Source organism: Helicoverpa armigera, chromosome 22 (assembly GCF_030705265.1).
Source record: "Helicoverpa armigera isolate CAAS_96S chromosome 22, ASM3070526v1, whole genome shotgun sequence".
NCBI classification, from domain to species: Eukaryota; Metazoa; Arthropoda; class Insecta; order Lepidoptera; family Noctuidae; genus Helicoverpa; species Helicoverpa armigera.
In genome coordinates, this window is record NC_087141.1 from 3,426,565 (window position 1) to 3,451,971 (window position 25,407).

General features: G+C 36.1%; 2 protein-coding genes across 4 annotated transcripts in view; one reads left to right on the plus strand and one right to left on the minus strand.

Moving 5' to 3' along the window:
* The window catches only part of LOC110370770 (calcium release-activated calcium channel protein 1), a 58,671-nt gene extending 40,389 nt beyond the window's left edge, over window positions 1-18,282 (minus strand). For both annotated transcript variants that reach the window (XM_021326723.3, XM_021326721.3), the window contains exon 1: window positions 17,848-18,282. The gene's annotated coding sequence lies outside the window, so the exon portion shown is untranslated. The remainder of the gene's footprint in view (window positions 1-17,847) is intronic.
* The window catches only part of LOC110370771 (methyl-CpG-binding domain protein 4), a 49,214-nt gene that overhangs the window by 18,475 nt on the left and 5,332 nt on the right, over window positions 1-25,407 (plus strand). The window contains exon 1 of one of the 2 annotated variants that reach the window (XM_064040649.1): window positions 21,386-21,698. The exons of the other annotated variant lie outside the window; for it this stretch is intronic. The gene's annotated coding sequence lies outside the window, so the exon portion shown is untranslated. Of the gene's footprint in view, window positions 1-21,385; window positions 21,699-25,407 lie in introns of those variants that run through there. 2 annotated transcript variants of the gene reach the window in all.

A 25,407-nucleotide genomic window follows, 5' to 3' on the forward strand; every position in this document is an offset into this window, starting at 1 on the left:
CTGGTTCATGCAACAAGAAGTTTATAATTGCTGTGTAAATATTATTTGACTTCATCAGTTGCAGTTTATGTTATTTTTATGTTCTTAGTACAAAAAAGTTAAACAGGCGTTCGACACGTGTTTAGGGGAAATTCTCCATACATTTTTCTTAAACAAGTGTCAAACGCCTGTTTAACTTTTTCGTAGTAAGGCCATTAATGTTCATTCAACAAGAACATCTATGCAAGAGTCTTTTTCAGGCAAATATTACTAAAATGATTCTTTGACTGTTGTTTTGTGTGGGAATACGGCTATAAAAATGTTAGGTTAGACAACTCACTAGCTATTTAGTAGCGTGAGATGAAAAAAAAACTCTCATTAAATCTGAACGAAAAACGCTGATTATTTTTGCAAACGTGTAATCAAAATGTGAGGAAATTATGCATAATTACATGACGAGATGACACGGAAGCCGTCAATATGAGTAATTCGTTCTTTATTACGAGGATACGTTATTCATTGATGTGTCATTGTTAGAAAAAATGCAGTTTCGTCAAAAAAAATGTTGTAATAACATATGTAATATGTAAGTAGACAATGCAAGTTCTACTACTAAGTACTATCTACCGGGGCTTGTTCAATCATGCTAGGTACATAAATTTTTGGCTACATAAATTTTTCAAAATATTCTGCTCTCTTACAGTTCTATTCCTATCAGTTAAACAAGCAGCATGTCCATCCACCTTAACATCAACCTACATCCGTCCACTGTAGGACATAAATTGAATCCACTTTATAATGTTCACAAAATGTGCCTCTCCCATGCTACCCAACAAACCTTTCCAACAGCATTTGTGTGGAAATCTAAGTATGTCAATGCAACGGCTGTGATGCACTTGCGTTTATAACTGAGCGCAGCTGTGGGCCCCCCTCGTAGGCTCGCTAAACGAACTTGATGGTTTGTTGACCTGCAGGAGTACTGGAAATGTATAGCTATTGGCTATAGGCTTCTATCCATCCTTTGTTGGATTGAGGGCCGTTAGAATTTTGTTGCCTTCACATTATAGAACTCTTGAAACTGCCTTTTTGAGGGTTTTGTTTATTATACTAGTTTGCACACATTTTCAGAAAAAAAAAAACAATGTACAAACCTTTGACGTTCTCTACCAGTCAAACTTTCTTCTTCTTCCTTCTTATTAATGCCAATTAGTTATGGGTTAATGCCAATTAGTTATGGGTTAATTACTTATTTCTAATAAAGTTATTGCTAATTTTATTATTTAATTACAAAGATAAACTATCATAACAGATCTAAGATATGAGAATAGATCGAATAAAGCTATCTGACATCTTTATTAGGTGTTTATGCAAGATATTTAATATCAGCAATTATGGCCGTGTCATCCAATATGCATACTTGTATGGATTGTTGAACTGCGCCTGTATGATGCATCTATCCTTGACACTTATTAACATAGAATGAATGCAACTCCTTCCTATGTGCATCATTGTGTACGAACAAATTTGGCTGTGGCCACAGCGACTTCGTATAGGAACTCCTATGATAATAAAATTTTGGCAAAGGTCGAAATCTTGATAAGGAATTTGGCAGAATGGATAGATATTGTAGTTTCCTCCTTCGTAAATATATTTGGCTAAAATAGTTTTCAAGCACAAGAATGGAGATGACTAGATAGTACGACGTGAGCAGATGTAACAGGTTTTGTCTCACATGGCTGAACTTTGTATGAACTGAAATGATCTTCGCGCTATTTTCAATTGAGGAACAAATCGATAGTAAATCAAATCTCGTACACATGTCAAGATGTAATAATTAAAAAAATCACGTAAAACAAGAAGTAATGCGATACGTATGCGCATAAATTCTGCAAATACAAAGGTCAAGTATAATCTGGCGAGCAATTAATGTACCGTGCTTTAATTGACTACGACCCAGATTGCTTGATTGATTCTACGATCCAATTGCGATGATTGAAACTTCCAACGTGTTTCTGTGTTCCTGGTACCTAGCGAAATCTTATGGTTCCTTTGATTTTATAGTACAGGTGATTTATGTGATCGCCGGTCAGTTGCACGTGAATTTGGAATACAGATTATGTATAACACGCGTATGGAAACGTGTTTGCAATTTAAAATGAATTTTAATGCGAAGGTTTGCATATTTTGATAAGCTCGAGACATCTTTCCTGTATTTTGCGATGTATTTCTATCTATTGGGTATTTTTTTTAGTTAATATAAGTATTGGTTTTAGTAAAATATATTGTGTTATTTCTACCTAATGTGTAATAAATAATACAACATAATTTACATAAGGATTTACCACGTTAGTTACTCGGAAATTTGATGTTTATAAAGTAATAATTAATGACACCAGTATGATAATGAATCGCGATTTCAATATAAATAATATATTTAATATTAAAATAGATAAGATACATCAGAAACATAGCGTATTACTTATCTTATTTACAAGTTTAATAGTTCTATTTACATTTCATAACTGTTGTATAGGGCCTTATAAATAGTTATCTGTGGTCAGGAATTCATAGAGAAAATCCCCATGTCTGTAGAATAATCAAAGAGTCTAGAATGAAAGGTAGCGAAGGGCTAGGCATAGAGAAACATAGGTGACTACATACTTAGATATAAACCGGTATGAAACTACATGAATTTTGCCTACTCGTTATGTTTGCAGAGAAGAGATATATGTATATAGTTACCTACATTCTTTTACATAAAATCTATTCATAAATGTTTCTTTCAATGAACATTTACAGAAAAGCGACTTTTAATCACCCAAATCAGCTCGAAGTCCTTACAGACGGAACGTAAACAATGGTTCGAAATGAGTTTTTTTTTTGTTGAAAGTCAAGGTATTGTGTACACAACGTAACAAATACGAGTGTTCAAGTGTTTCCATAACAATCTCATACGATGTTAGTGATATGACCTGATGAATAACTCCGAGCGAAAATGATTGAATGTGTTTTTCCAAACTGAACATTTATTGTTCGTTTTCTGAATATGTACTTACTTATTGTTCTCTGAAAACATATTGGTTATTTTAGCACTGCAATTGCAAATACGATCTGTTATTGACCTCAGAAACTTTCAGCATATAAATATCTTATATCAAAAATTCTCCCTATCAAAGTTTTGCTAAGAAAAACTCAATATATTTGACAGTTTATCAATACAACACATTACTGAAATCAATGTGTGGTTTTGAAACGCATTTTGCCAGCGTTTTCGCGTCCCTCTCCTCTGCGTCAATCACAGGGGGGCTTCAATGAAAGTGGCAATCGCTCGCCCGAAGTTGAATTGCAGGACTGAGCTTTGATAAAAACAGGCTAACGTGAAAACAAGCGAAACAGTGGACTTTTATTGACATGTTTCTTGTCACAGAATTTTTAAAAACAGTATTTTTTAAACGAATTATTTTATTACGAAAGTTTTATTCTTCTTCTTCTTTCCTGTCGATGATATGTCTTATAATGAGACTACACTTTGTCATTGACGTTTTATTGAAGTTAAGGCACACATAGGTACAGTCCTTAAATCACTGTATTCAAATTTCTGAAAACTAGACTAAAGTTAACTAACATTTTACTACTACTCGACATTACTTTTCTTATCAATCGCAATTTATACTTAATTCTACAATGTTCTAGAGATTTCTCTAATTCTAATTAGATGGGCAGCAGTGCGGAACCAAAACATCGTGCCCAGAATCGATTACTCGTATAGTATTCGATACAGATGTTTTTAGTTCCGTGTAGTACATTCGCAGTTATCGATTACAGTTGGCCCTACTAGCTCCATTTAGTTCCGTATTTACCTAAAAGGCAATCAGCCTTACTTATAAAAATCAACAAATCATCTTCTAAGCATTGTTTTAAGTAATTACTACTTAAACCCTTAAGTAGTGATTAAATTATTTTGACCTATAAACGTTGCTTAAGCATGTCTTAAGTAATGAACAGATAATGACATAAAAACATACTAATTTCTCAACACTACCGGAATGTTGGTAGCTTAAAAAAATATTTGTCATCAAAACGTTGTGTAATGGCAACAATGGCATCCGTAAAATATAAAATTAAAAAGTTGAGCTGTCAATAAACCGGAAATGAAAAATCAGCTGGTAAAAATCCAGCCATTTTGATAATTAGCGGGTTAAACAAGGGTGTGAGGCTACTTAATTTGACAGCTCATTTAAGACATTGCTAAGAAAATGATTTATTTCAGCCACGTTTATAAGTAAGATTTTTTCTTAAACATCTCTTAAGTATAACTTATTATTTTATAAGTAAGGCTGAATGTACTTAATAATATATATCGGAAGACATTTGGACCCCTACTGGTCTAATGTCGTCATAATATCGTCTACGTACAATTTCTATTGTCTATCTTGTTTTGATCCGAGTTCCGGCTTATAAAGGCTGAATGAAAGATATTATGCTATGCTTATAATTTTTTTAATGATTATGATAATAGGTACTTCAATTCATTTCATCATTTGTTGATGTTAATGTATGATTCAGAATAGTAGAGGCTTGCGTTGTTTGTACTACCTAGGACATAACTTTGGTCGAGAAGAAAAAAACCGGCCAAGTGCGAGTCGGACTCGTGCACGAAGGGTTCCGTAAATTACAGTTAAATCAACCTATCTCAAAAACTATAAGAGATACTTTGATCAAACCAAAAATCGTTGAAAGAGTTAATTAGCATGCATCACCTCTATTTTTTTTAGAATTTTATACCCCGTAGTTATAAAAATAGAGGGGGGGGGACATACTTTTTACGACTTTGAGAGCTGATATCTCAAAAACCGTTCACTTTAAGAAAAATGTTTTTTAGAAAACTTTATATCATTTTAAAAGACCTTTCCATTGATACCCCACACGGGTATGTACATCGAAAAAAAAAATTTCATCCCTCAGTTACATGTATGGGGGGCCCAAAGACTATAAAACCACTTGACTGCGCATACAGTGTCCCGACGCTCGCCAAAAGTTAGCGATTTTGCGCGTACTATAAGGCTACGATCAGTACGATCCTTTAGTAGCGACCAAGTCTATGACCTGCGAACACGCTAAATTATTGAGGATTTTATTTAGTAAAAAACAAAAAAAATGCCTACATGCGCGATGAAATGGTGCGGGAAACAATCCAGGACATCTAGTTACAAAAAGGATGGCATCGGCAAGTATCAATACCAAAATTTGGCTTTGATTTAATTGTATTACGAAATACCACAGGGGTCTATTTAAATTGGTGGTTGGTGAACCGCGCTCACGCTCGTTGATGTCTTTTGGAAAAGTCCCTTTCTTTCATTAAGAAATTCTAATACGTCCATCTCTTTCTTGCCCTTTGTATTCTTATCGATGAAATTTGGGCTGTTACCTTTAAGGATGAAGTGGATATCGATAATAGTAAAATTTACATTGATTAAAAATGTTTTATTTTGGCTAATGAGTTAATTAACTGACCATAGACATTTTAGATTTTTTAAGATTCCAGAAATATGGAAAATTGGTCCCCAACAATAACAAAGTGCTGTTTGCTCGAGGCACTTCACTCTCAATTGTTTTGAATATTTAAAACAATGCCGACGTTTATTTAGTTCAGCGATTCCAACAATGTTTTTGCCTATCTTGGTTTTTATAAACCTCATAATTTTGGAATACATTTTGGATATATTTTAAATAGGTACATCGTGTACCTATTTAAAATATATCAAGAAATATGTAGACGTTCGATTATCGTTTTTTACCAAAAACAATCAGGACCCTAAAACGTTAATTCGAAATAGTTATACAAAATTTATTAATTTAGTATAACATTTTAAGAATCAATAATTTTCTTGTACGGAGGTCTTTTTTGTAATAGACTGATTTTTATTAATTATTCTTATACGATTTTTATTGAGTATTTATTACTACGATGAAATACATTTTATCGATATTTTTTAATTGAAAGAGAGCAATGCCTTGCTGAGCGTACTCATGCAACTCGACCTTGAACTGACCAATAGTAGCCGCGGATTATGTCGCGTCCCCCGCCCCGCAGCGGTGAGTCGTGTTCTTAGAAGAAATTGGCGAGTGCGCTCTCTAGTGGTTGTTTACTTTATGGGGGGGCCCCACCCCCAATTCTTTTTTTTACTATTTAGTGTCATATTTTTGTAGCGGTTCATACAACACATATTCCCATCAAATTTCATCACTGTAGTACTTATAGTTTCCGAGTAAATCGGCTGTGACAGACGGACAGACGGACAGACGGACAGACGGACATGACGAAACTATAAGGGTTCCGTTTTTGCCATTTTGGCTACGGAACCCTAAAAAGAGATTTGAAGAATCTGTTAATTAATACACTACTTACCGAAGGAAATACGACAATCTGTAACAAAGCAAGCAGTTTGAAGGTTTCCTCAATTTGGGCCAACTTATGCCCTAGGGTCAAAGTACCTCTACGGTATCTTTATTATTTTATCTCCTAAGTAAATTGTGGCTTGGCAGATTATCTCGTAAAGATCTCATTTCAAAACCTGTCAGTCCACATAATGTATGACATCTAGCACTTACGGAAGTGTGAAAGCCATCAGCCGTGAGACGTATCTTTGACAAGGCTTGGCCTGACTTCAGCTGTTTACAATACTTTAATATTCTTACGGCGATGTAGGTAAATCGCTTTATTGCTTGTAAATACATTATAATTCTATTGAACTCAAGTTTTATTACCGCGGAAATGTTTATCGATGTTAATTTCGATTCGTCTTATTTTAATAGCAAAGGAAATACTGAATGATTATGTTTATATGCAAAGAAAGTACGATGAAAGAAAGCATAGGTACATGGCTAAACCTAGCTAAATTGATAGTGATATAAAACCTCTTTCGTCTTTAAAAGTCGAATACGAAAGCAACTTTGGTTATGGAATGCGCGAAAAAAATTAACGGCCTTTTCAAAGGCACAGATTAATAAACATGATATGATGACATGAGTAGGTAGATATGGCTAAATGATTTGCGAACTTTTTGCTACACGTTACAGCTAAACATTAGACATGTCGGTGCCCTCTGGTTTTTGCCGCCTTACAAGACGTGTTTAGGCGAAGTAAGATTAAGAGGCTGTATAATTCGATAACCGTTTTTTATTCACGATTTATTCGGCAACTTATAAAGCCCTCGAGGTATTATTAAAAAAGTTGGATCTTCGCATGTTACCTATGCGTGATATTATTTTTATTTCATAAATAAAATAGGTACCAATAGATGCTGAAGATAATTGTGTGATCAATTTTATATTGCAAAAACGTAATCTTCAAGTCGTTGGCAAACTTGGAAAGAAGAAGCCACCACTGGTGGCATAACGTGGCAAGGAATTTTTAGACAATGATTGAATGATTGATGAACTAAATTTGAGCTAAACATTATGGAAATAAAGTTCTAATTTCAATAATAATTATTAAAGGATTATTAAAGGAAGCTATAAATAGCATTACCAATAGTTCTAGTTACGAATGAAAAGCTCCTTAACCTCGAGACCCGAAGCAATTATTCAGTTATCTTGTGAGAAATCTATCGTAATGGCAACATCCGTCTCTTAACCCTGACCAGCGATAGAACTTCCTAAATATGAATCACGTTCATCAAGTATTCGATTATCCATAATCTGTTCTAATATAATAAAGAGGAAAAACTTGTTTTATGTTTGTTTATACCCTTTATATATCTAATATATGCAAGGAGACTAGCGATGAGGACATTATAAACTATATTCGTGATAAAACGCAAACTACTGTAACATTGCAAAAACTTACGTCTAAATTTGAACGTAGTTATAATGCATATAAGGTTTACGTTGATAAAAGCAAGTTATCATTGTTTTTGAATGATGCTTTTTGGCCGGAAGGTATTCATTTCAGGCAATTTGTATTTGTTAGGAGTAAAGACAGATTAAACTCTGAATCGGGATCAATCAAAAGCAATCATAATGTTGCCTCAATGTAATTTTATAAATAAGTTTGTAACGTTTAATTGTAAGTCTGTAAAGAGATCTGTTGATAGTGTTAGAGATATGTGTCAGTGGGCGGATGTCATAGCTCTTCAGGAGACATGGCTTCTTCCTCATGATGTTCATTTCCTTGACACTATTCATACAGATTTTGAGTACGTTGGGAAATCTGCAGTTGACACGTCTGCTGGACTTTTGAAGGGGCGTCCCTATGGTGGGGTAGCTATCTTATGGAGGAAGGGCTTGTTTAGGATGGTGAGTGCTGTTAGCTGTCAAAGTGACCGTCTAGTAGCGATAAGAGCTACTTTAAATGATAACCGCTCTATAATAATATTTAGTATATATATGCCGACGGACAGCACAGACAATCTCATGGAATTCTCTAATTGCTTAGGTGAAGTCAGTGCCATTATAGAGAATAGTGATACTGAAGCTATATACGTGTTGGGCGATTTCAATGCTCATCCATACCAGACCTTTTGGTATGAGCTAAGTAATTATTGTTATGATAATCAATGGGTGTGTGCTGACGTTGAAAAACTAGGCATTAATGCGGATGTTGTTACATATATAAGCGACATAAATGGTAGCTTAAGATGGTTGGATCATTGTATCGTGACGCAATCGGCTTGGCAAACTGTGAAAAATGTCAGCATAGGCCAGGATACCTATTGGTCTGATCATTTCCCCGTGATATTGGAGTGCAACTTGAATATAATTGTACCAAAAGTGATACGGGAAACCAATCACTTTAATAAAGTAATCTGGCGAGACCGAGATGACAGGCAGATCAGTGAGTATCGTGACCTATGTAATAGTAAATTAAGAAGCCTTTGTTATCCTGAATTATTTCAAAATTGTGGGGATAGAATGTGTAGTAGTGTGGAGCATAGGCGTGCGCTGGACTCTTTGTATGGTGAGATTGTGGATGCGTTGACAATGGCATCGAGGCAGACGTGGGAAGGCAAGCAGCCTCGAGGGGTTAAGCGAGTGCCGGGCTGGAATAGGCATGTACAGGGAGCTCATGGGGAGGCTCGGTATAGATATCAAACTTGGTTACTTCACAACAAGCCCAAATCTGGGAGAATATGGGAGGAAATGAGGTCTAGTCAAAAAATCTTTAGAAGTAGACTTAAGTGGTGTCAAAACCACCAAGACCAGATTAAGATGGACATAATAGCCTCACACAAAATAGTAAAACTTTTCTCAGTTTTGGAAGGCCACCAAAAAACTGAGGGCTGGGCCGGGCCGCCCTGTGAGTGTGGGGGAATGTAGTTCGTCTCAAGATATTGCTAGTATGTTTAGGGAGCGTTTTATGGTGTCTCCTCAGCTGAGGTCGGCTAGTGGGGGAATCGTTGATGAGATCAGTCGTGATTATGAACCGGTTCGTTTCACGGCTAAGGAGGTAAAGAGACAAATATTAAGTATGGTCGGGGGAAAGTCTCCTGGTCACGACGGTCTCAGCATCGAGCACCTCAAACATGCCGGGGTTCATCTACCCAGAGTACTAGCAACGTTTTACTCGCTTTGTGTTGGCCACTCATACCTACCGTCCGATATGTTGCGAACTGTAGTGGTACCAATTGTTAAAAATAAAACCGGGGATGTATCGGACAAGGCGAACTACAGACCAATATCATTGGCCACTGTCATGGCAAAGGTGTTGGACCGTCTGCTTGATAGACAGCTGGATAAGTGGATCACATTGCATGATGCACAGTTTGGGTTCCGGCCTGGACTCTCTACTGAGAGCGCTATTCTTTGTCTAAAGCAGACGGTCCAATACTATAAGGATAGGAATACTCCGGTATATGCTTGCTTCCTTGACCTCTCGAAGGCGTTCGACCTGGTGTCATATGACATACTTTGGGAGAAGGTCAGGGAAGCGGGCGTACCATCGGAGTTGACGAGCCTGTTCCAGTATTGGTACTCGAACCAATGTAATCAGGTGCGTTGGGGTAGCACTCTCTCTGAGCCGTACAGGTTGGAGTGCGGGGTGAGGCAGGGGGGGTTAACCTCGCCTAAGCTTTTCAACCTGTACATGAATGAGTTGATCGTTGAGCTCAGCAGTAAGCATGTCGGGTGCAAGATTGATGGCACCAGTATCAATAACATTAGCTATGCTGATGACATGGTGCTGCTGGGCCCAACGGCTGGCTCAATCAGAGAGATGCTGCAGATGTGCGAGAGGTATGCAGCCACTCACGGTCTGCAATATAATACGGGTAAAAGTGAATACTTGATCTTTGAGGCCCCCGGGAGGTGTGTGGAGTATGAACCTGTAATCTCACTAAATGGCAGGCCACTCAATAGGGTTAAACAGTTTAAGTATCTAGGCCACTATCTGACCGTGGACCTCAAGGATCAAGTAGACATTGAACGTGAACGCAGGGCACTAGCAGTTAGATGCAACATGTTGGCTCACAGATTTGCTCGTTGTAGCAGAGGAGTTAAAATCACTTTATTCAAAGCTTTTTGTACCTCGTTCTACACGGGCGGTCTGTGGGTTAACTGTACGCGGAAGGCTCTAGACGCCCTGCGGGTACAATATAATAATGGTTTCCGGCTGCTGTTAGGGCTGCCTAGATACTGCAGTGCATCGGGCATGTTCGCTGAAGCACGGGTGGATGATTTCCATGCGCTCATGAGGAAGAAGGCTGCCTCGTTGCTAAGCAGATCTAGGTCCAGCGCTAACAGCATCCTACAAGTCTTGGCCGACAAGCATGACGCTCCGGTGCTTAGGCATTGGATCGAGTTGCTTGTTAGGCAGACACTTAGCTCTTAGGTATTACTAACCCTTAGTCTATAAGTTATAGTTGATAAGATACTAACAATTGGGCCATTGTAGTCATCAAAAATAAACGCATTATTATTATTATTTCTTATGTCGTTTCGTTTTCTTCTCTTTAAAGAGAGTATAAAGCCTTACATGCGGGCCGGAGCCAAGCGTGTAAGGGATGATTATATAGAAAATGTAGATGATAGTGTGGATGATGTAAGAAATTTACGTGTAATGCGGCAGGTGTTAAGTATGGTGGCTTTTTGAAGCATGTGTAGTGTATGGGCAGGCATGTGTAGTGTGTTGAGGCTTTGTAAAAGAGATTTGGGTATGATACCGGTAGATGACAGGACTATGGGGACGATGTGAACGGTTTGCGCTTTCCACTGGGTTTTTATTTCTATCGCGAGATCCTGATATTTACTCAGTTTCTCCGAAATGGTGGTTTGAATGTTGTGGGAATTAGGTATCGCAATGTCTATTAAGTACACTGTTTTAGAAGTTTTATCGTGTACTGTTATATCCGGTCTATTGTAATGAATAGTTTTATCTGTTATTATTGTGCGGTCCCAGTAGATTTTATGATTCCTGCCTTCTAAAATTGTCTCAGGTTTGTATTTATAATATGGTACTATCTTATCTATAAGTTTGTATCTGTAAGCTAGGTGTTGGTGTATGATTGCTGCAACCTGGTCGTGCCGGTGTTTATAGTCGGTCTGTGCAAGGGATTTACACGCTCCTGTAATGTGTTGTATCGTTTCAGACGCAGTGTTGCAGTGTCTACATAGGTCAGTCGGTTGAGTTTGGTCTTTTATAATATACTTTCTATAGTTCCTAGTAGCTATAATCTGGTCTTGTATAGCGAGCATGAACCCTTCGGTCTCCGGAAACAACTCCCCTCTCCTGAGCCATTCGTTCGACTTAAGTTTATCGACGTGTGGCTGGCACAGGAAGGCTCGGTGTCTTCCGTGTAAGGCTTTGGTGGACCATGCTGCTATTTTTTGTTGTGTGTTTGTTATTGTTTCGTTAGTTTGTGTGTTTCGGTCGTGTAGGTTGAGTGGTGTTAGTTGTATGTCGGTGTTTGTGATGTGTCTGTGTAGTGGTGAGTGTTCAGATTTGTTGTGGAAATATGTTCTGAGTGTCGATATTTGTTTGCTGTGTAGGTTGTGTATGTCTATCAATCCTCTTCCTCCTTCTTGTCTTGGTAGTGTAAGGCGTTGTGTGCATGATTTGGGGTGGTGTTTTCTGTGTTTAGTGAATGAAGTGTTAATAGTGCGTTGTAGGTTTTGAATGTCGGTATTAGACCACTGTATGATTCCGAAAGAGTATGTGAGGATGGGTATTGCGAATGTGTTTATAGCTTTAATTGTGTTTCTGGAGTTAAGGTTGGTTTTTAAGATGATGTTGACGCGGTGTGCAAATTTTCTACGTAGTTCTTGTTTTGTGATCTTTTGCTGTATTTGTCTGGACTGTTTGAACCCTAAGTATTTGTATGTACTGTCTTGATCGACTGGTTGTACTGTTTCACCAGAGTCAAGTGTGTAAGTGTTATTTTGTACTTTTCCTTTGACTATTGACAAGATTTTGCACTTGTCTACGCCAAATTGCATGCATATGTCATTGGAAAACTGTTGAGTAGTGTCGGCTAATTTAAATAGGTTGTTTGTGTCAGCTGCGTACAATTTAATATCGTCCATATACATGAGGTGTGTCAGTGTGTGTTGTGTGTCGTTGTTAGATAGTGTGTATCCTGTGTTAGTTTGATCGAGTAAGTGAGATAGTGGGTTTAGGGCCATACAAAACCACAATGGACTTAGAGCATCTCCCTGGAAAATTCCGCGTTTTATAGATATTGGTTCGGTAGATACAGATGAAGGCCCTTGATTGATTTTAAGTGTGGTTTGCCAGTTTTGCATGGCAGATTGTAAGAAAAGTTTAAGTGTCGGGTGGATTTTATAAAGGTCTAAGACATGTAGTAACCAACTGTGAGGGACGGAATCAAAGGCCTTTTGATAATCTATAAACATCGCATGAATCTCCTTTTTGCCTTTGACTGCGCTGTTTGTGGTGACCGCGTCGATTATAAGTTGCTCTTTGCAACCTTGGCTGTTCTTACGACATCCCTTCTGTTGTTCAGCTAGTATGTTGTGTGTAGTTAGGTGGGTGTATATTACTTCACTTATACAGGCGGTGAGTATTTTGTATATGGTTTGTAGACAGGTAATTGGTCTGTATTTGGCTGGATTGACGGTGTCGTTTGTATCCTTTGGAATCATATACGTGACTCCATGTGTGATGTATGTTGGAAGTAAGTGAGGTGAATTAATGAATGTGTTCAGATGATTGTGTATGAATGGGTGTATGCGAGTGAATTTTTTATACCAATAGTTGTGTATATTGTCCGTGCCTGGTGCTTTCCAGCTGTGTGTACGTTTGAGGACATCTATGAATGTGTCTATTGGTATAAATTCATAGTTCATTTCGCTGATTTCAGATGAAACTTGGTTTAACCATTCAGCGTTGTTGTTATGCTCTACTGGGTTTTCCCATATATTTGCCCAGAATTCTCTGAGGGCTACAGGGGAAGGTGTTTCAAGAGTGTGTTGATTAGTGTTGCTGTTAGATGTGAGGTTCCTGTAGAAGATTTTCTTATTATTATACCCAAAAGGTTCTGAAACTACTGAACCGATTTAAAAAATGCTTTCACTGTTGGAAATCTTCACTCTTCCCGATTAACTTAGGCCACATTTTATACCAGTGTTCCCACGGATCGCGGGTGAAATCGGCTAGTTACTAATATTTTTATCGATGTTCGATTTGATATGTTTGTTTCTATACGAGATCTCCAATACTTACAGTATCATACAGATAAACTGGCATCGTAAAACTATTCATACATTATTCACGAGTACTAAACCTGTTATAGTTAGTGTGAAACGATATAATTTACCTGTAGATACGTGTGTTATTACGAACAATCCGTATTCCAATAGCTTTGTGGTTAGAATTATGGGCTCATCCCGTAGACCGCGAGTTCAATCGCTTTAATGGCTATGTATGAACTACTCAAAGCTGTGTATCCAAGTTAGAACGTATCTATATTAGCAAGGATTTACGTAATAATTAACTAATGTATGTTGGCTTTAAGAGCATTTTAAGGGCTTTTCAATTCTGTTATTTATTTATAATATTTCAATTTCTATCAGTGATTTTAAGACGTCATTACGATGCACTGACTGAAACTTGTTAAAGGGTTTTGTCTGAAATACTAACAACAATAGTCCATAACAAAACAGTTCTATATACTTTTGAAGTTATTTACAAACTTGTATTACCTGCCTTTAAAATAACTAATAACCAGTTTAATGAATAGGTATTTTGTTTTTATTGCGAATCACATCAAATCCGGTATCCCCTGAAGTGTAAAATCGATAAGTTTAACTAACTGATTAGGTACGTACCTATGTATATCTATCTATAGAGATGAATATTCGGATGGTGCATTTGAAAATGAATCCTATTCAAACAAGTATATCAACATAGAATAGACAAAGCCACCATAACAAATCTAATGTTAAAAAGCTTAAATCGTATAAAGAACTTTTTGGTCTGCAAAATTACGTCCAAAGACTATTCAGGTATAAAGATAGAAGTATTATAGGAGGCATTGCAGTAATAGTACTGATTATCACGACTGTAGGTCTTGGTAATCCTTAGTTATCAAATAATGAAACCAAATCTCAGAACTGCAATCGACTTTACCACGGAATGAAATTAATAATTACATAATATTAAAAATGATATCATACCAATACAAAATTATGAAATGTTATTCGATAATTACACAAGGGAACAAGATTTTTGTTGCATGAAATATTACGACCAATATTGTATATTTTTGGGCTGCTAATTGAAGATCTGAAGTCAGAATTTCCGTATCAGCTTTAGTTTTTGAGATATCAACAAAACGTGATTTTCGAGAAAAAACACAATTTTATTAACAAAAAACAGCAGAAAAAGAACAATTAAGCATCAAAAAACTTTCTTTTATAAGATTTTCTAGCTTGATTCGGTTCACTAGGACTGTCTTCAATGCTGCAACAGTAGTTCGTCATCATGTTGGCATTCCAATGACCCTGGGACCGCTTTTCCATAGTCCGAATATCTTGATGGAACCGTTCGCCTTGTTCTTCTCTGAGATCACATAGATTTTCAGGGAAATGGTCGAAATGACTAAGGAGGAAGTATACCTTGATGCTCATATTACAACCAAGCCGACAACATCTGTTCAAAGTGATTTGAATAAGCTTTCATCCTTTTTGTTTGATAGAAAATTTTGTGCAATCCAAACGAATTCGTTTCAGGATTTTTTTCGATATCGGTCATGTAATTATGAAACTTACACTTACATCAACCACCTTATTTGTGGACCATCAGAAATTCCGGCTTTTAGTTTCTCTATACTCAAATTATGGGACTTTTTAGATATGTATTGAGCATTTTTGTTCAGAGCTTTTACAAATTGTTTCATAAGCCCTAGTTTGATGTGCAAAGGTGGTAGCACCTTTATTAAGATAAAGTAGTAGATAAGAAGTTAGGGTAAATCCATTTGGACCGTTTTTTTTTGTTAATACCGTTCATATCAACCACGCAGAAAAACTACCTAATGATTCGAGGGTTCTCGCCAGATCATATGTGTTTGTTACTTGAAATGGGGTCTTTTCTTATTTTTCCATAACCTTAAAGACTCGACGCATGTTTTACATACCATTTTAGACACCCAGTAGGTACTTGTCGCAGGTGTCCAAAGAAAATCCAAAGAACTCAAAGTACACCCGTTTCAAGAACTCCGACACGCTTAGTCTACAATCTTTAAATGTATATTCACCACAAATATTACAGAATTAGTTAGTATCATTTTTACAATTATTTTGCAACAAAGAAATAGTAAAAATAATATACTTTTTTAATAAAATGCTCTGTTTTATGTAATTTAAGTGTAACTAGTTCGAACATACGGTTAATAGCTGTATCTCAAAAACTAAAGCTGTTAGAAAAAAAATGTGGGTAGATTTGAAATCAGCGACCTCGAATTAGTAAACAAAAGTCGTAAAATTTCATGCAACACAAAAAAAGTCTTATTTTGTTCCCTTGTGTTATTTACAAAAGGCATACAAAAGCACAATACAGCAAGCAATCACCAATACTTTACACAAATACATATGTAATGTATTTAATAAAAATAAACTTCCTGCCTATTGATTAAGATCATCTTTCAATTGATTAAGCAATTGTTATTTATTTTATTTATTTGCATTGATTTCTAGCCAAATCTCATTTTACACAAAAGTTATCATCATCATCCGAGCCTTTTTCTCAACTATGTTGGGGTCGGGTCGGTTGCTTTACAAGGAGCGACTGCCCTATCTGACCCCCTCAACCCAGTTACCCCTTGGTTAGACTGGCTTCTGACTACCCGTAACGACTGCCAAGGCTGTTCAATAGGATGTTCAAAAGTTATATTAGATTGTTATGAACCTTTAGTTAACTTCCCACTCAGATTGAGTATAGTATCAAAACAAAAATAATTGAACTAAGATGATGTCAGCATCTAATCGACAGAACTCACTTAGTACCTTCGCATACAGTCTCAACAAAAACAATCGCAGACTAATTTGATTGACGTTTTCAAATGAAATGTTACTAATCCCTACTATAATATTATAAATGCGAAAGTAACCCTGTCTGTCTGTCTGTATGTTACGCTTTCACGTCTAAACCACTGAATTGATTTTAATAAAATTTGGTACAGATATAGAGTTGACCTTGAGAAAGAACATAGGATAGTTTTTATCTCGGACTTTTGAAGAATTCTCTTGGAAACGCGATATAACCGAACTCGAAGCGGGCGAAGCCACGGGCGGAAGCTAGTAGGGTATAAACAACTCACGATCTTTGATGCTAGAGATGAGACGGAACTTGATTTAAATTAGGCAGTAAACTGTTAACCTACGTGGGAATTCCGCTTACGGTAAAATTATGATTGCATTCTAGAAACTTTAATAAATTGTATATTTTGATATATAACGAGGAACTAATGTTAGGTATAAAGGTGTTTGTTTGTTTGCTTGCCTGCTTGAACGCGTCAATGATAGGAACTATTGGTCCGTCTGAAAAAAATATTTCAGTATTGGATAATCCGTTTGTCAAGGGAGGCTAAGGAGAAATTCCCATGGGATACGGGTGAAACTGCCGTCAGAATACAGTTTAGGGCTATGGACATTTATTTCATGAAAATCATTCAGACTTCACGCATTGCAATTTGATAGCATTTGCATACATAATTAAAAGATTATTAATGGTTGTAATTTTAATAAACCGAAAATAAAAGAGACTTCGATCGGAATATTTGCACATTAGTTTTTAAGTTTTTTCTTTTTACTTCGTACTAAGTACTTACAAGCTGTACAAGGGGTGTAGAGTTCCTAAGGACCTTATAAAAACCTAGTGGGTAGGTAGGTATATTTTCCGTTGATGATGTAGTCATCACAAAGTTAATAAACAATAATGATAAGTGACAGATAATTAAGCTTTGCTTGTCTCTTGTACTCATAAAGAAATATAATGTCATCAACAGCAAATAAGTGGTTATTTAACCAGTTTAACTACCTTAGAATTAGGTACTCATTTACAAAGTATCGTATCCATCTCTACATTATGTGGAAAAACATATGATTTCAATAAGTACGTGTGTAATTGTTAACAAATTAAAAGGAAGCGGTGTATGTTATGCATAATAATGTGACTTAATGTTTTAAAATGTCGAGAATCTTACTCCGCTGCGGTTATTATTGTAAATAATGAATTATTACATATATGCTTGCAACATTGAAAATGTTATAAACATTTTTACAATCCATACAAATTGACCGCAGACTTGTTGTAGGTGCCATTATTACGGACAGAACAGCCACATTCAATGCAAGTGTTGCTATCATAATAAACTACAACAATAGGAAATATTGAGTCATTATTTAATAGCTTACCATTCGGAGCATCGGAAAAATATCTGCAAGCGATCATATCGATCAACGCATGAATAACTGTACGCCACCTGTGTTCCTTGACCTTCCAGAAGCACAAGTTCAGCTTAGCGACGCTCGCTTCCGTCCAACATCGATACCGAACACACACTCGATATAGTTTCGAACTAACTCGATATATTCAATTCACTCGCGTACGGAACGCAAATCGAGGAAAGCGTTTTGTAAACAGTGTTCCTTTTTCAAAACTTGTCCGTCGTCTGGTCAGAGCGAATCGAATTCATTATCGATGCTATCGGCAGTATTTTGTTTTTATTTTTTTTCTCGATTTTACGGTGTTGGATAACGTGCGAGTCGAGACGGCGGGCGAGGTGCGTGCTGCCGCGACGATGCAGCCGCTCGCAATAAAGCAAGTGGAATGGATTCTCTGCCGGTTGTACCCAAGAAAAAGCACGCCATGTGGACTCAAACTCTCTCGCGATTAATATCGATTAGAGGCGACATTCACGTGGAAAAGCAGATTGCTAACAATAGAACAATAATTTGCCGGTTTGTTTAATTGTTTGTTGCCGTCGACTCGGTTGTAACTTCGTAACAGGTGCTCGTTCGATCTTCTGAGAATTTTCCGAATGAACTCTTTTCGTAAGTAGGTTCAAGTAGGTTGGTACCTACACTTGAAACTACTTGTTTTCAGCGGTACAAAGGTTTTCCTAGAAGAAAAACGTGTTTGGAGTACATAATCATCTACCTACTTACTAATAATGCAAGAAGTCACGTTTTGTTAGATCTTTCCTTGTTGTTCGCGTATTACCTTCATTAGATTCACCGAAAATGGTTTTTTTTTTATCCTAGATCTTGCCTCGGCACGTCAATCAATTAACTTAATTGATGTTGTTCAAAACGGTTTAATGTCTTCTGAACATTTTCATTATTTTGTGAACTTCAGAGAAGGCGCGCTCTTTGAAAATAAATATTGTTTGAAAAAATATTTGCATAAGTATTGAAACAGTTGTTTGGTGTTCAATAGGACATTTGAAGTGTACAAACAAGTTATACAAGTATTAATATAACAAAGTACTACGATTTCAGTTGTGTAGCCATGTAGCGTTTGTTGTGTCTTATATGTAGACAAAGTGCATAATATTTTTTCACTTTCAGTACACATGACGTGAATCCAGTCAAGATAGATCTTCTTTCGTATTTGTAAAACATTTTTGTAAGGGGACAATTATCATAGTGATGTACTACCGTACAATTTCCTAACCCAGCTAATACCAAACAGTAGATCCAATTAACATGGGAGTGTTGGTATTGAGTCATATACATAGGTATCACAAAAACGGCAAACAAATTAAAACCTCCACATAACATGAAATTGAGGTTTTGGAGACTAAAAACATTATAATTATTAAAATATACAAAACATACAAAAGCCTGATGTAAGCTTAGCTAAGAGGACTGGGTTATTAGATTGGGTTTCTCTATGTTATTTAATAATTTTAGGTTTTATTTACATAATTATATGTATGGTGTCTTCACAAAGTTTCTTTAAACTTCTAAACAAGTTACCTTCCTTCAGTTATTTACGTGATGTCATGAAGATATCATAATACAGGTAGTGGTATACATGAACTAAAACTATTTAGTTTATTTAGTTAATTCAGTTTTCTACTTTAGATACCGGACAGTCATCATCTGCCTAGCCTTTTTCAAAGTTTGTTGAGGTCGGCTTCCAGTCTAACTGGATGCAGCTGAGTACCAGTGTTTTGCAAAGAGCGACTGCCCATCTGACCTCCTCAACCCAGTTTCCAGGCAAGCCAATACACCTTGGTAAGACTGGTTGTCAGACTTACTGTTTTCTGCCTACCGGACAGTGTTTAAAGAGAACATTTTCTGAATACATAAGTAGTTACATGCTCTAAAATTATGACATAGCTACTCGAAGTTTCCGTTTCTTTGTTTTCATTACCTACATAAAGAAATTGGTAACAATAGAAGTGCTAATTCTAATACTTCAAAACAAAAGATATTAAAGAGAGTTTATTTTGTTTCTTCCTTGTATAAAACTTCAGACTTTTACATGAAAATAAAAACAATCTTGCGAATTGAATGAAGTTAGTAAATAAACTGAACTTTTCAATGCAGTAAATGACAGCATTATCCTCAATAGTTAAGATTTGCTATAAACTAATATTTTGTTTCTCTCTCTGAAAGTAAATATAACTCTAAAAGAACTATCGATCATCCGTCATTAGTTTAACAACGAATAATTGAAAGGAACTACATTATTAATTTCCTACAAGTCATGCCCAATAATAAACGTAGGTACACGCTATTCAGTTGTTTTTACTGGAACTATATTCTTGGAGGCTCTTCAATTATTGTAAAGTCATAACGTAGATTAGATACTTATACAAAAGTGTGTACGTACATATACCTACGTAAAAGTATAGTTAGATAATGTTTTAGTATTTCACTGTAACTCAAAACTCAATTTAAGTCCATTAGCTGTTTCCGTTGTTTCTCCCGCGTCTCGTAGGGCTTGCTTTCTGCACTCAATAATAAGCATCCTAACTATGTTGTTCTGTTGCTTCAGAGCTTTATCTCGCTGCACCCAATCACTAACTTCAAGACTTCGGGATGCTATGTGAAAGTTTCTTAAAACACAAAGCGATTTCGGTTCTACGTAGGAATCGAACTCGAGACAGTCGTGGTAGGTACTCGTGGTATACGACTACTAGACCAACGGGGCACCATGTGTTGACTGTTCAGCTTGATATTTTTTTGTAAGACCTTGTAGGTAAACATACAATTATTTAGTCTTTTTTATTAGCAATTTTCAATAAAAAACCTATTTATACAGAATTTATCGATGAGTAATACGTTGTTTGTATGAGGACAAACACTCATTATTTTATTTGTCCAAATATTGAATTAGAAAAGGTAGGTACATAACTACATACTTACATTTATTTATTTTAGTTTTTAATAATGATTAGTCGTAAAGTTACCAACTTTAGGAAGAACGAGTTTTGTAGTGTCCAAAGAGCGTTTTTATAACATGAATTATATTATAATGTTATGAGAATTCAGATTAGTGTTATTCTAACAAAATTACCAGTTATTCTGTCATAGGAATAGAAAACTCGTTGGGAATCCCCACTTTAATTATAACTTGTTAGAAATAATATATTCAATTTTCTTAATCTCTAAACAAACATCGTGAGTCTTTTATCAAAACATAAAAAAACACGTCGAAATCAGTTTATTTATCATCCACCTTTTTGGTATGAATATATTAAACCGATCAGTAACATCATGCAAGTTGAACAAACCGACTCAGTATCGATAATTTGAAACATCAAGACCGAATCGAGGGATAGAATTTCGACGCAGCCAGCCGATGTCGCATAGCATAGAGCCGCACATACAGCCCATCTGGCTGAATGCCACACGCCTTGTGCATTTCACTGCGTGAAACCAAACGGATGTTTTCAGGGCGCATGCGTCAAAACTCCCGCCCTGTGAACCCTCTGTAGACAATATTACGTTCCTTTCATTTCATTCCCGGCATTCGCCCCGTGGCGGCCGGACGTCGGCTGAATGAATGAGGACCGTGTTTACCGCATCGTGTTACAATTCGAAAATCTATATAGCGTCGTAGTATGTTAGGCAATATTTTTATGGAGGCAGTTGTGGCCTCATGCATAGATCTTGAGTTAAATAAGATGTTTACTTACCAAACAAAATTGGTGAAGACTGAAGAGTAATGATGATATGTACGATTTGTAGTAGACATTATGAAACAAACAAACGAGTATTGCAAACACTGACCTTCCTACAATTGATCGGAGGTAAGCGCTCATTGAATTAAGGAGTTATACAAGTATTAATAGACATGCATACATACACATCTTTATCGACATTTTCATGGAAAATGGCTCTATTTAAAACTGCTTTCTCTCTTACCTCTGCAGTGAAGCTTTCATTCTACTACCGGGAGTGATCGGTACTAAATTGAAATCAGCCGGTACACGAGGCATTTTCCCTTTGTCTCTAGCATGAGGTGAATTTTGATATTACTTCAATGTCTTGCCGTCGCACTTTAGATAAAATCGAGTGAACCCTTTTGTTTAGTGCCTTAATTGATTTTTCTCGCACCTATCGCATGATATCTTTTTAAGTTCAGGCTTTCTTGTGATTACGCGTGTCTTTATTTTTCTTTCTTCCTTAAAAAAGAAGGGAAATGTGCCTGATTTTAATAGTCTATGAGCTGTGTGTCTGCTAGGCATGTTATAATCGGTAGTTTAAACATAGTGACCTTTTTTTTTGCATGGGCGTGTCCTAGCCTTTGCTGTGCAGTTATGAGCTACATTATTATTGCATAGATGTATGTATTTATGTTTGCACACTTTTATAGCGTGTTCGCTTCATTGTTTGAGTTCCTATTATAGGCGTGTGTTTTTTGCAAATAAATACTAAACTGTTCCTTCTTGGGTAGAGTTATGAAAGATTTATGTACAGGATATAAAGATTAATTATAATTAATCTTTTAAGCTTTATGAGACCGGATATTAATGATCTAAAATAATATGATTAGACCATTTAGACCAGTGGTTCTTAACCGGTGGTCCGCGGACCACTGGTGGTCCCTGGAGGCATTCCAAGTGGTCCGCGAAGCTTAGAATTGACGACGTTGCTATACGTTATCTAACTTAATTTTTATCGACTTGTTAATTAATTTTGAGCGAGCGGGGGTTTTCGCATTGACGTATATCGGGTGTGTCGTACCTAGTCCCCCCATTCATGAAAATGTATGTTTGGGCTATATTTTACATAATTTTGGTTTTGAGTCTTAAAAAATAATTAAAATTTCACGCTCGCTTCGCTCGCGTATTCAGAAACTGTATGCCCTTACCTTTGCATTTGTCAACAAACAAAAAGTTAAGTACGTTTGGGCTAAATAAAATTTTACGTAATATTTGGTTGAAGGCCGATAAAAATTTCGCGCTCGCTTCGCTCGCGTATTCAGAAACTATATACATATTTTTCCATTTGTCAACAAACAAAAAGTTAAGTACGTTTGGGCTAAATTTTACGTAATATTTTTTTTAAGTCCGATAAATTTTCGCGCTCGCTTCGCTCGCGTATTCAGAAACTATATGCCCTTATTTTTGCATTTCTCAACAAACAAAAAGTTAAGTACGTTTGGGCTACATTTTACGTAATATTTGGTTTAAGTCCAATAAAAATTTCGCGCTCGCTTCGCTCGCGCATTGGAAACTACATAGGCAAGTTTTTCTTTAATTGCATTTGCTTACCTACACAACTGCCAACATGCGTTTAGCTTTGAGTAGAACTGACCCAAAAATTCAGATAATTTTTTTGATACATAATAAAGAAATGAGTGCTAATTTAGGTAAACCGATGAGGTGGTCCCCGGCAAGACAAACTTTAGTAAAGTGGTCCCTCATGTCAAAAAGGTTAAGAACCACTGATTTAGACCATAAGTGGGAACTAATCGTGTTTATAACATACAATTTTTTTGTAAATTAAAGTTTAAATGTTATGTTCGATGTCCTATGTAGTATCGGGCTTCCCTGGCAACAAGTTTTAGGAGGTCAGATAGATAGTTAGCAGTTTAGTTTGTTACGCCACTTCTTCTTCCCATTATTAACACACAGGAAGTGGGGAAGGGTGTGTCTTTATGTATTTTTTTGATGTTCAAAATGTGCTGATTTTCAGCCTAATTTGATTAAATGATTTTGATTTTAGTCGCTTCATGGAAATCACTGGTACGCAGCTGCATACGGAAGTCAACCCCAACATAGTAGGGCAAAGGCTAGGCAAATGATGCTCTAAGGAACATAGAGTGACGTCATACCGGCACGTAATAGGTACTATTACTACACTATTTCGTAATTAAGTATGATAATGATGTTGTCTATAAAACTATTCTTCTGTGTAATGAAACAAAAGCAGAGCGTACAAACACAATGTAGTTATTTACATTTATCTGTCTATATTGATGAGAAGATGATGATTTAATGATTCAAAGAATGATAAAAAACTTATTAATGTTTTTTTTGCGGATTATAAATAAACACTACAAACCTACTTACTTAGTTTTATATAGAATATAGAAACACAAGCTACTAGCTGAGGTACATGAACCTCATTTTAAGCTTTTCTGCTCAAATCCGACAAGCTGGAACGGTCTCTTCACAAAAATTAAAAAGTTCTTTGCGCATTTTATAGCCAGATTATTTTCAGCTCTTGGATAGTCCTCCTTAAACTGAAGTTATTGCCTAATTGGTGACCTATTTCCCTTTTTCTATTTATGTTAACATACAATTATGTAAATAGCGATATTTGAAACTAAATAGTTTAACGACTAATTAATATGAATACAAAACTAAAACTAGACGCGCCATACCTTATCTATCCTACTTAATACTGTTGATACACAAAAGACGAGCAGAAAATCACGTAACAACTCTTTACAAAGAGACTACGATTTATTATCTGTGTGAATTATCATTATGACATAATAATAAATAACATAATTACTCTATGGCTCAGTCATAATCAATAAAGCACGTTTAGTGTTTTCCCATAGAGAAAAATCGGAAAATAACGGGAAAAATTATTATTTTTGCCAAGTTGATTGCATGATCGACTGGCCTAGGTATTATGAATATCTACTTTATAAATAATTCCTATAATATCAGGAAAAATATGCACATCATGATTATGAATATAAAATGAATTAAATTTCAATTGAATCATCGTTGCATTAACTCGCATGCTTAATCGATTTTATAATCCACGATACGAATTTATCAACAGACGGGACTATTTAATTACTTATTTGCTTAAGTATCTTTGTATTTTACAAGAACCTTCGTAGTCTTCCGAACTGTTAGAAAACATGAATTTTGCACGAAGTATTGTAGCACTAACTTTAACAAACACTCTGAAAGCTGATAAAATCCGCAAAAGATAACTGAAAAAATACCACTTTTGTGACAGTTAGCAAAAGCGAATAATATAAAGATAAATTAATAAACAGTACAATTTACAACGCCTATGTGTGTATAAAATACGTACGTAATTACAATTCACTTTTATTGTGCACATTCTTTTGTTCTACTTTTTCTGTGAGCATTGTTAGTTACCATTTGTATAGTGTATTGACAACAGTGGTAGATAATAACTTTTTCTACATCATGAACTTAGTGTGGCCAGGGCCATGTACATCTACAGATAGTAGATCAACCCACCCGAATCTATCAAATGCCAATCGAACATTAACCTTCCACTATCCTGATAAGGTTGAAAATCTACTAAAGGAATTTGACAGTCTGAGATAGGTTGATGTGCCGGGGCTGCGGGATTGTTCGAAAGAGTTACATACGGTCCTGGTACATAAAGGGCTTAAGAAGGAACATGATGGGTTATAGTCAGTAAGAGTCTGACACTCCCTCACGCTGCTAACCCACAGCGCGAGGGGTCATTCGATGATTTCGCATTAAAAAATGTACGGTAAAGGTAAGGTTGATT